The sequence below is a fragment of the Palaemon carinicauda genome, chromosome 1 (genome assembly GCF_036898095.1).
Source record: "Palaemon carinicauda isolate YSFRI2023 chromosome 1, ASM3689809v2, whole genome shotgun sequence".
In the NCBI taxonomy this organism is placed as follows: Eukaryota; Metazoa; Arthropoda; class Malacostraca; order Decapoda; family Palaemonidae; genus Palaemon; species Palaemon carinicauda.
The window spans coordinates 110,465,010-110,477,151 of record NC_090725.1 but is presented as its reverse complement, the minus strand read 5'-3'; positions in this window follow the sequence as shown (position 1 = coordinate 110,477,151).

Genomic DNA, 12,142 nt, shown 5'->3' with positions numbered 1-12,142 from the left:
TATCAAAGTTGTAAAAGTCTGTATTACTAATCAGTCACAATAGCGTTAGAAACGCTCGGCACACATGTCTGCACTTATGCTAGGTTCACCTTTGAAAGTGGAACAGTCAACGTGGGCTGCCCGCTGCCCTCACACTTAGTTTGTAGAACAGTATGTAACTACACACTCACCCTGGAATTAATCGTCCCAATTAAATCCACTGTTCCTCGCAGAGTTAAACAGCAGGGTTAACGACGCAACCCACTGCTACCACAGACCTCTTTAGTTGCCCCACTTGCTTCGCATAGTGACGAAAGAACACTCTGGAAGACTTCCAGCCAGTGTATGAACGAAGATGTTCAAAATCCATACAATTAAAGAAATTTAAGGATGAGGCAACTTTCCTCGGATCGTGACCTGCGGGTGTACTGTCAGGATCCGCTCTGCGAATAAAATATGTGATTTTCGCCCAGAGTTGTTTCAGTGATAAATTTGAGCCTGATGTTTCTCCCCTGAATAGTTGACCACCCTTGAAGTCTGAAGTTCTACGAAGATAGACCTTTAGGCATTCTACTGGACATAGAGATGCATCTTCTTTCAGAGGGCAGATTCTCCAGGGACCCCACCTGTTGGTGGGTAACTCGTTCTTGGCGAGAAACGTAGGATCCGGAAACAGGTTCAGCTCTCCCCCATCCAAGAACTGAACACGACCCTCCTCTCTCGAGAGGGCTACAATCTCACTAACCCTGGCCCCGGACGCGAGTGCAAATAGGAAAATAACTTTTTGGGTCAAATCCTTTAACGCACACTCCTCATTGTTCAACAGTGAAGCGAAATGAAGAACTTTATCTAAAGACCATGAAATATGCTTTGGAGGTGCTGAAGGTCTGAGCCTAGCAAAGGCTTTCGGAATTTTATTAAAAATCTCGTTAGCGAGGTCGACCTGGAAGGCATATAAAATGAGTCTTGTCAAAGCAGATTTACACGTTGAAATCGTGTTAGCTGCCAACCCTTGACCATGGAGGTGGATGAAGAAAGATAAGCAGAAGTCCGTCGAGATCTCCTGGGGATTCTTCGCCTTGACAAAGGCCACCCATTTTCTCCAAGATGCTGTCTTTCGAAATCCCGAAACGCTTTCTCACCGCTAGGGAGAGAAAATCATGAGCTGCAGGGTCCGGGTTTTCTGTAATGAAGCGCAGACAGTCGACTTCTGGACTCGCTGGGTCAGAACTGGATCTGGTAGCGGTAGAAACTTCCGCCGTAGTTCCAATGCCAGAGGGAACCACACGCTGTTCGGCCACTTGTGAGCCACTATTGCCGCTACTCCCTTGAAGGATCTCATTTGTTGAGGACCCTCAACAGAAGGTTGTGAGGAGGGAACAGATAAATCCTGGACCATCTGTTCCAGTCGAGGGACATAGCGTCCACTGCTTCCGCCAAGGGGTCCTCGTACGGGGACACGTACAGGGGTAACTTCTTGTTGTCTTTCGTCGCAAAGAGGTCTATCTGCAGTTCTGGGACTTGACTCAAGATGAAGGAGAATGATCCTGCGTCTAGGGACCACTCCGACTCTATCGGTGTGAACCTGGATAGAGCGTCCGCCGTCACATTGCGGACTCCTTGAAGGTGAACTGCCGACAGGTACCACTTCTTCTTTTCCGCCAGTCGAAAGATGGCAAACATCACCTGGTTGAGAGGTGGTGACCTCGATCCTTGTCGATTCAAGCATCTCACAATCACCTCGCTGTCCAGCACCAACCTTTTGTGGATCGAGCGACGCGGGGAGACTTTCTTCAAGGTAAGGAGCACTGCCATAGCTTCAAGAAAGTTTATGTGAAATGTCTTGAATAGATTGGACCAAGTCCCTTGGGCCTTCTTCCGATGAGAATGACCTCCCCACCCCTCCTTCGAGGCGTCTGTGTGGATAGTCAACGAGGGGGGAGGTGGCTGAAGAAGTACCGACTTCTTTAGTTGTCTAGCTTGGGACCAAGGCCTGAGAAGAGTACGTAGACGAAGCGGAACTGGTCTTCTCAGATCTCTTCGCACGTTTGATGCATAACTTCTCCAAACTCCGGTTGCATCCTTTAGCTGTGCTCTTAGCACCAGGTCTGTTAACCGAAGCAAACTGGAGAGAACCCAGCACTCTCTCCTGTTCGCGTCTTAATATCCTTTCGGAATCCAGAAGTCTCTTGACAGAACCAGCTATCTCCTTCCTCTTCTTCGCCGGGATGGAGAATCGGTGTGACACTAGGTCCCAGTGGATTCCCAACCACTGGAACTTTTGAGATGGAGAAAGTCGTGACTTTTTTCTGTTGATCTTGAAGCCTAGATACTCTAGGAACTGGATCACCCGCAGGGAAGCTTGCAAGCATTCTGTCTTGGATGCTGCCCACACCAGCCAGTCGTCCAGGTAGGCTACCACCTGGATTCCCTTTAGGCGTAATTGTTTGAGAGCTACGCTCGCAAGCTTCGTGAAGATCCTTGGGGCTATATTTAGCCCGAATGGCATGGCTCTGAAGGCGTATAGTCTTCGTTGTAGCTTGAACCTCTATGGAGACGGTAAATGCCCTCTTGGGCAGTAAGGTCCTTATGTGTTGCAGTGTTAGCATCTTGAACTTGCAGTTCACTATGAACTTGTTGAGTGGCGACAAGTCCAGAATGACTCTGAGTTTTTCCGAGTCCTTCTTGGGATTACAAAACAGCCTCCCTTGGAATTTGATGGACTTTACCCTTCGGATCACTTTTTTCTCCAACAGTTCTTGAATGTACTCCTCCAGAACGGGGGTGGAGTGTTGGAAAAATCGAGGGCACGGGGGTGGAGTGCTCTACCAGCTCCAACCCAGTCCATTCTTGAGTAGGCTGTGGGCCCAGGGATCGAAGGTCCACCGATCCCGAAAATTCTGAAGTCTCCCTCCTACCGGTATCATCTCACTTCGACTGCTGTCCTGAGGTCTTGCCTCCCTGACCGTGACCACCCCTGAATCCCCTTCCCCTTGAGGGGTGCCTAGACGAGCCTCTGGCTGCTCCTCTAGGCTTTGCTCGAAAGGTAGTAGACTGCCCTTCGAACGTTGGGTTAAATGCCGGAGACTGCGTCGACACGGCTTGGGGTACCCATTGGAATGTGGTTGGGGTTTGTGCCACCATCTGGGGCACTGAAGGCATAGGCAATTGCTGTTGCTGTCTAAATGGCTTGGCTGGCCGAGAGGGTAGCCTAGTCCTCTTAGTCTTCCTCTTTGGTTGGGGACCCTCATCCAGGGAAGACTTTCTCTTGAGAGACAGGCCCCACTTCTGGAGAAGGTTTCTATTCTCCGTGGCGGCCTTATCCACAACCTCCTTGACCGCTTCGTTAGGGACAAGGTCTTTGCCCCAAATGTTGGAGGAGATTAGTTTCCTTGGCTCGTGCCTCACCGCAGCCGAGGCGAACACAAACTCCCTACAAGCTCTCCTCGCCTTGACGAAGCTGTAAAGATCCTTCGTCGCTGTGGCCAGATGAGTCTTGGCCACTACCATGAACATCTCATGGACCTTGGGGTCACTTGCCATTGTCTCAAGAGTGGTTTGAAGAGACATTGAGGCAGCCAGTCTTTCTTTCGTCTCGAGCTCCCTCCGCAAAAGAAAGTCAGACAGCTTAGGGAGGTTCTCACCGAACCGACGTCCGGCAATATCAGCCTCCAACTTCCCGACTGAGAAGGTAAGATGGACGTCCTTCCAGTCCTTGTGGTCCATAGGTAGGGCCAGAGACAAAGGTTTACACTCCTCCAAGGAGGGGCATGGCTTGCCAGCTCGACTGCTTTTAGAACAGCCGCAAACCCTTTCTGCAAAAAGGGGAAGCCTCTAGCAGGAGAGGACACAAAGGAAGGGTGCTTCTTACTCAAAGCAGCAACCTTTGAGTTCGTGAAGCCCCTCTCTTTCATCGAGGATGAAAGCAAAGCTTGAGCCTTAGCATGGTCCATAACTATGACCTCCTTCGGCTCTGTCTCCTCCTTTGAAGCTGGTTCCTTCCTCAAACGGACATAACAGTCCGGATACGACCCTTTGCTGGGCCAGAATTCCACCTCCTCCAGGGGAACTGAGCCTAACTTTTCCGACATGACGATCTTTCCGACCGTCATCAGCATGTGCTCAGCATATCTCCACGGGTTAGCATCTGAGCACAAGGGAAGGTCTTTCACGTTGAGCCTCTTCTGGGGCCCACGTGATGCTGCAAGCTTCCGCATCTGCAGTTCCATTGCAGCCTCCTTCTCATTATTCTCCCTCTGCATCTGTTGGATCATTCCAACGATGGAGGAGAGGGTCTGTCCCAGCTCTACTGGGAGAGCGGACGATGTTGAGGGAATAGGTTCAGGGACCTGAACCGGAGCAGCCGACACCTCGTCGACCTCTTCCTCTTCAATGTCTGGAGCCTGATTTTCATCCTGGTCTTCTGCCAGGAGGTCCTCTTCCAGACGCTCGGACACCTCCGACATCCTGTCGTCCAACTGGATGTCCTGCAGAGCGACCGCGACTTCAGCATCCACCGGGATCTGAACTACGGGGATCTCCACTTGAGGCTGGGGAATCACTGCATCAGCTGACGCTCTGGGGAAAAGGTAAGCCCTCATCTTCTTACTTGGAAGATAAGGTCCAGAGGTGTTCTTCTGGAAACCCCTTACCCAGGTACGAAGCTTCTCCCTTGCTATATCCCTTGACTCCGCCGTCCTAGGGGAATCAAAAGCCTCAGCAACCAGGTTAGTGCACACGGTACATACCTGCGGGTCCCAATACCAGAGATCACCTTTGGAGACAGCGCATGCTGCGTGTCTCCTACACAAATCATGTCCGCAGAAGTTCATGCTGCGGACGTTGCAGAAAACACTTCCGCACTTCGGATGGTCCTCCTGTAAAGAGAAGAAATTTCCATGAGTATCAAGTGAACTACGTATCACTGGATATACATAGTTTAGCATAATAAAACAGAAAGGAAAGACACACACTTGTGTTTCCCGCACAGTCAATTGTTGCAACCTTCCAGATAATAAAATCGTATGGTTAATCTGTCCTAGAGCAACCAATGAAAAATTTCCAGAGGAAACAGGTGTAGCTCACACCTAAAGGATGATTTTAAAATACCGGATAGTAGACAAGAAAGAACTCACTTTTTTTATCTGTAAGGCAACACCAAAAGGCTGTGCAAGATAACACAAAAATGTTAGAAAACACAGTGTTGTAACAATACTATACTATAGTTTTCTCCCTACAGTATATACTATACTGAAGAATACTGGTACAGTATAGAAGGTAATGTGCCGCCGGCACTCACCATAACTAGATCTAAAGTATACTACTTAAGAGCTATAAGGCGGCAGAACGCTGGTTCAAATGCATGTGCCGGCCGGCAACTACACAAGGTAGCACCCGGCTGCCGGCCACCACTCGTAGCGACCGGCAGACAATGGCGTGATAATAGCCGGCCGGCAAAGGTATACCACCGATGCCGGCCAGCAGCAAAAGAACCAGAAAACTCCGACTGCCCGGCTGCCGGCCACTTAGGCCGGCAGCCGGCTAGGGTACAACACTAGAAGAAAACAGAATGGATGCCGGGATACGAGACTGTACTACCTCAAAGCCCGGCAACCCGAAAGAGTGCAAATAAGGAAGGGGAGAATATAATTCAGGCTTCCTGACCAATGCCATCTGGCTCTACAGACAAACATGGATGAGGGACCAAGAGAGGTCCGGGCAGCACTCAAAGCAGAAGACCTTTGCCGGCCGGCACACTCTGCCGGCCGGCAAGGGACTGAGTCAACTCCACATCGTAACCTATGCTAGGTACAGATGTAGAATGATGGACAGTAATGTAACAGCTAGGCCATTACAGAGGAAAGAGGGGGAAGGGACGAAGAGGGTCCTACCAACCTTGCTTTAGTAATGAATCACCCGCAGCCAAGAAAAGTCATCTTAGCCTAAGGGAGATCCGAGGAGGGAGGCCAGCAATACTTGCCAACCCCCACGGAACCAAAGCAAGGAAGGTGTTGCTATTCCCAGAAAAAGGATCTTATCCTCGACACCGAGAACAGCAACACTGGACTAGTCTGCTAGATCACAAGAAGAAGGAATCATCTCGTACAGAAACCTTCGAAAGTGACCTAAGGAGGCTAAGCCTCCTATGTCTGTGTCAGTCTAGCGAGGGAGTCTCAACCACAAGCCAGACATAAACAGACTCAGACTAAGAACTCTGATGTTCTGCCCCCTCTCTGAAGCCAGACTTACTGGAAACAGGAAGGAACAGCAACACCCTAATATAGTTGTATCTTAAGTTAATTCAGATAAACCACTAGGGTTAAGCCCAAGGCTTAAACAGAGGGAAAGGGATTGCACACCTTCTCCGAAGAAAAGAGAGCAACCGGGGAGTGTGAGAAAGTATATAAGGCCCCATAGGCAACTTAGCCTAGGCGTGAGAAAGTATATAAGGCCCCATAGGCAACTTAGCCTAGGCGCCAAGAGAATCAATTACCTAAATCACCGAAACTCACTCGTATACTATCTTGGAAGAAATCAAAATAATCTTAAATGTATAAAACTGCCTAAGGCTTCAATAAAATTTTAAAACACTCAGAAATCTGAATACCATGCAGGAAAGTACTAGGGCCAAACGACTAGGCTACACGGTCTAGCGTAGGCCAGAATCGGCGAATCCTTCGCCAAGACAAACAATACTAAAAGCATCATATAAAGAAATCCTATGTAACGCTAAACAGCTAAAATTATTAAAGCGAAACAGCCGGGAACGTCGCTCTGGCTAACTAAAAAACTCATACCTAGCGAGCGACAGCGTCCAGGACGCCTCCGGTAGGCAACAGCTCTTGTAACAAGGATATTACTATTAATCACTTTAAAAATTACCAAGAGCCTACATTTATACATAAAAGAAATAATACTCAACTTATCAGAAGTAGAAGAAGTTGGAGAAAGCATAATAAATCGATTAAATCCAAGATTTTGCGAAAAACACAGGGAAAAAACACCGAGTTGTTAAGCTACGCAAAAAGGAATACAGATGGCGCCGTGAGCGCCGCAATGCACGCTTACGAAACGGGAGAAGAGAGATACCTTGCGAGCGGCTCTCCTTTTCTTTCTCGTTTTCGTTTTCTTGCCAATTGACCCCTTCGAAGTGTTATCTCTGTTCGGGGTGCAGATTGCCATGTGGTGTGTCAAGAATACGTCCTCTGATATTTCGCGATATCCCTGGTTCTTTTATTAGGGATATTCGCTCCAGGAGTTAGAATTCTGGGTACCTTAAGGTAAATTCTCTGAGAATATCGCCATAGTTGTAATATACCCAAGGAAGCTACCCTATAGGAACTTCCATCAGGACGACGTGGCTTGAGCCCAAAAAACATTACTACATATAGTTGGATTATATTTGCTCTATTACCTAACGTTTTTACGGTATTGAGAAGTAATATAGGTCTCGTTCCTTTGAGATGGATTACACAATATTTTCCAATTATCAACACTCCCTTATATATATATATATATATATATATATATATATATATATATATATATATATATATATATATATACATACATATATATATATATATATATATATATATATATATATATATATATATATATATATATATATATACATATATATATATATATATATATATATATATATATATATATATATATATATATATATATATATATATATATATATATATAATGTACATATATATATACACACATACATATATGTTTATATACATATATATATATATATATATATATATATATATATATATATACATATATATATATATATATATATATATATATATATATATATATATATATATATATATATATAAAAGCTTTGTTTCTACCAATTTTCATGTTCATACCTGCTATAGGCATGCCCTGGCTGTCACTTTTGTTCTTAAGTAACGAATTTTAGCTAAATAATCAGTGAGGAGGAGGAAACTACTCCTAGAGTTTTAAATATATCTAAATGATAGATGTTCTCCATCTGCCAAAGTCAGGGGCATCAAGAGAACTAGGAGGTCAAATAATGCTAACAGAAAAGAGATCCATTCGGCTACCTTGTGTCTTTGTTTTTTTTTCAATAAACAATGACTTGGATAATGTGAGGTGCCATTTCACTATCCTAATGGCTAGTGATGTATAAAAGAAAAGCCATTAACCTAACCCTCCTCCCCCCCCCTCTCTCTCTCTCTCTCTCTCTCTCTCTCTCTCTCTCTCTCTCTCTCTCTGCATGTGTGTTTCAACAATATACTATAAAGGCACTAAAGACATTAGTTCTAAGAAGCTTAAAGGTTAGTTAATCAGGATACAGCTTCTGGCATCTAGGCAGAGGTAATAACACTCCCATCTGTCTGAAAGATTTAATTAAGATCGGAGAAATTTTCTAAGTAAAAACCAATTGAGGAGAACTTCTATGTACTAGATATATATAGAAAAAATCAGACTGCTGTTCAGGACCGATACTCGATAGTATGATACACAGGGGTTAGAAATCTAAGAGAAAGAAATGGGAAATGGCATTAAAAATGCACCTTTTTAATATAATTCATAAAATACAACTTATAGTCTTCTTTCTCTATGATAGCCAAAAGTTTCCAACTCAAGCTTTGGCTGATTGCATAAATGATATAAATATTTATACAGCAATCCCTCAACTATCGTGTGTACCCCGTTCAAGCCCATCCCAACCAATAAGTGATAAAATGCAATGTAGAAACAAACCTAGACTACAGTATATTTATTCTTGTTACGTTTAAAATTCCTCATATTTTTATTTAATTTGCTTTGTAAATTTAAGCTTCTATAAACCCCCTTAACATTTATGGGCTTGTTATACAAACCTGAAAATGTTTTAAGCTTAAACTTACTTTTACTGAAGACACCCCCTTGCATGTACGTAAATGAAAAAAACAAAATTAAAACACTCATGAACATATGTATTGCTCGGCCATTAACTACGATAAAAAAAAAGTACAGCTGTTTTTTAAATAAACAGGATGTTGATAAAACTGACGTTCTACTGTAACCAATAAGAATACATGTAATATTCACATATTATTATCATCATGAAATGAAAACATAGCGAACAAAACCTACGCTTTTTCATTTTTTTTTCTAATTATCGAACTGACCGTCAACGCTTTCCAAATCACCTTATTTGTAGTCTATTATTGAACTATCATTTCTATCTTACCATATAAAGTTATATAGTTTTTAGTAAAAATGTTTTTCTCATATTTTACTCACAGTTGATTAAAATTTAATGGCATATTGAAGTTTAGAGCTATTTCATTCCAGTTCCTGATGCATGAGAATTCTAGTCTCTAGGTTTGTAGTGCTTAATTACAAAGCTTATGACATTACTGACATTTCTTTCAATTCTTTAGGTCATTTTTTTCCCATATGGTTATATTCTTGTCAACTAAAAAGGTCAACTGTAATAATATATCAATCACACTCTACTTAATGTCATATGTAATAACTACAGCAATTGTTTACTATCCTATGTAAGTGGAAATGCAAGCAAAACAGCTGTTGTTATCTGAATCCACCGTTCATAACAAACTATCTTTTCTGTTCAGTTGTTTATAGCCATATTAATTACTAACGATGCGTTTATCATTCTCTTTTGATTTTGTAACTCATTGAACCATAAATTAGGTTAAAGAGGTGGGGTTAAAGAGATTAGCTTACTATAATTTCATGTAGAAAAATTGATTCGCAATATTTGATAAAATCCCTTTTTATGGATGAAAATTTAGGCGCTGCACAATATGGAAAGTCTCAACGTTTCAAGAGTTTATATGGTATTAGTGAAATTTACTTTATTAATCTTTAATTTAAAAAAAGGACCATTTTTAGCAATAAAACAAATCATAACAGGTAAAATATACAATTTATCCTTCATCAAAAACCCATGATAAAAAGAGGATTCCACAATATAGATTTACATATATCTATTAATCTGCAATGCAACGAGGAAGCGATAGGTGAACCGCGATATGACAAGGGATTACTGTATGTATGTATGCATATACACACACACATATATATACAAATATATATATATATATATATATATATATATATATATATATATATATATATATACACACACACACACACATATATCAGTGACACTCTTTGAATAGTGTAAGGAAATCAATGTATTGACATGCTGTGATATATTATGACCTTGGTTAATCTTACCCCTGGCCACCACTTCAATACATCATGCAGTAGCCTTTTAAGTAGCCCTTGATTTATGCCCTTTGGATCATGCACTGTATTGGATTGTAAGACATCTATTTCCTACATTCAATATAGTGACTGGCATATTACATATTTCTTTACTTTACTTTACTTTGTTGGTGTCTTTTATAAGATTCAGTTTTTCATCATTTACAAGTTTATTTCTATTTCTCTTTTTAATTGATCTAAATCACTACTAGTTCTTGATTTCCTGTTTTTAATTAACACTGTAATTGATAGTTCTCGATATTTGTCTCTTACATTATTTTGTAATCCTACTAACTACAAGCTTCCTTTTCTTTTATTTTGATTGCAACAAAATAAATCATAAAATTTTCCAAGAAAATATAAATGTACAATTTCTTGCATCTAGGCAGGTAGTAGTTTGGCCAGGACACCAGCCAACTGTTGAGATACTAATGCTAGAGTGTTATGGGGTCTTTTGACTGGCCAGACAGTAATACATGGGATCCTTCTCTCTGGTTTCGGTTCAGTTTTCCTTTGCCTACACATACACCGAATAGTCTGGCCTATTCTTTCCACATTCTCCTCTGTCCTCATACACCTGACAACACTGAGATTACCAAACAATTCCTCTTCACCCAAGGGGTTAACTACTGCACTGTAATTGTTCAGTGGCCACTTTCCTCTTGGTAAGGGTAGAAGAGATTCTTTAGCTGGGGTAAGCAGCTCTTCTAGGAGGACACTCCAAAATCAAACCATTATTCTCTAGTCTTGTGTAGTGCCATAGCCTCTGTACCATAGTCTTCAACTGTCTTGTGGTAGAGGTCTCTTGCTTGAGGGTACACTCGGACATACTATTCTATCTTGTATTTCTTCCTCTTGTTTTGATAAGTAATTATAGTTTATATAGAAAATTTTTATTGTAATGTTGTTACTGTTCTTAGAATATTTTATTTTTCGTTTCCTGGGCTATTTTCTTTGTTGGGGCCCCTGAGCTTATAGCATCCTGTTTTTTCAATTTACTTTGTAGCTTAGCAACTAATAATAATAATAATAATAATAATAATTATAATAATAATAATAATAATAATAATAATAATAATAATAATAATAATAATAATAATAATAATAAGCCAGATCTAACCTTTTACCATTACTGAAATAAGTTCATCCTTTCTGAAAATCAGCTCCCTTACAGAAACTTGATCTCTTAAATCAGGTTGGTTTCGTAGCGTTTTCCTCAATAGGATTTTTTCTCTATGTTTTACTCTAAGCAATGAAAATTATGATTCAGGCCATCATCTAAGAACTTGATCACCTTTCACGAGGATAAATTTTGACATTGAGCTGTTATTGTAAATGCTTGCACTTCACAAATGAATAGGAATCATTTGTTTTGCAGCCAGTTAAATAATATCTCTTGTTCAAGTGACACGATTTCATGCTACATGCATGAAGTTTTATTCCAGCTGTGACCAAGCTGTGGAATGATCTTCCTAATTGGGTAGTTGAATCCGTAGAGCTTCAAAAGTTCAAACTCGCAGCAAATGTTTTTATGTTGAACAGGCTGATATAAGTCCTTTTATAGTTTATAAATTAAAAATGTTGTAATGTTGTTAATGTTTTTAAAAATTTTTATTTTAATTTTCCTTACTTCTTATATCGTTTATTTATTTCCTTTCCTCACTGGGCTATTTTTCCCATCTTGCTTTTCCAACTAGGGTTGTAGCTTAGCTAGTAATAATAATAATAATTATAATAATAATAATAATGATGATGATGATGATGGTGTATGTGGTTTTCTAATAAAATTTGACTTTATTTGGTGGACGCCTGTTAAAAGTTTTCTTTGCTGACCTTCAGGAATTTTGCACAATAAAAGTTTTATAAACCGAATTTTAAAAATATCATCAAT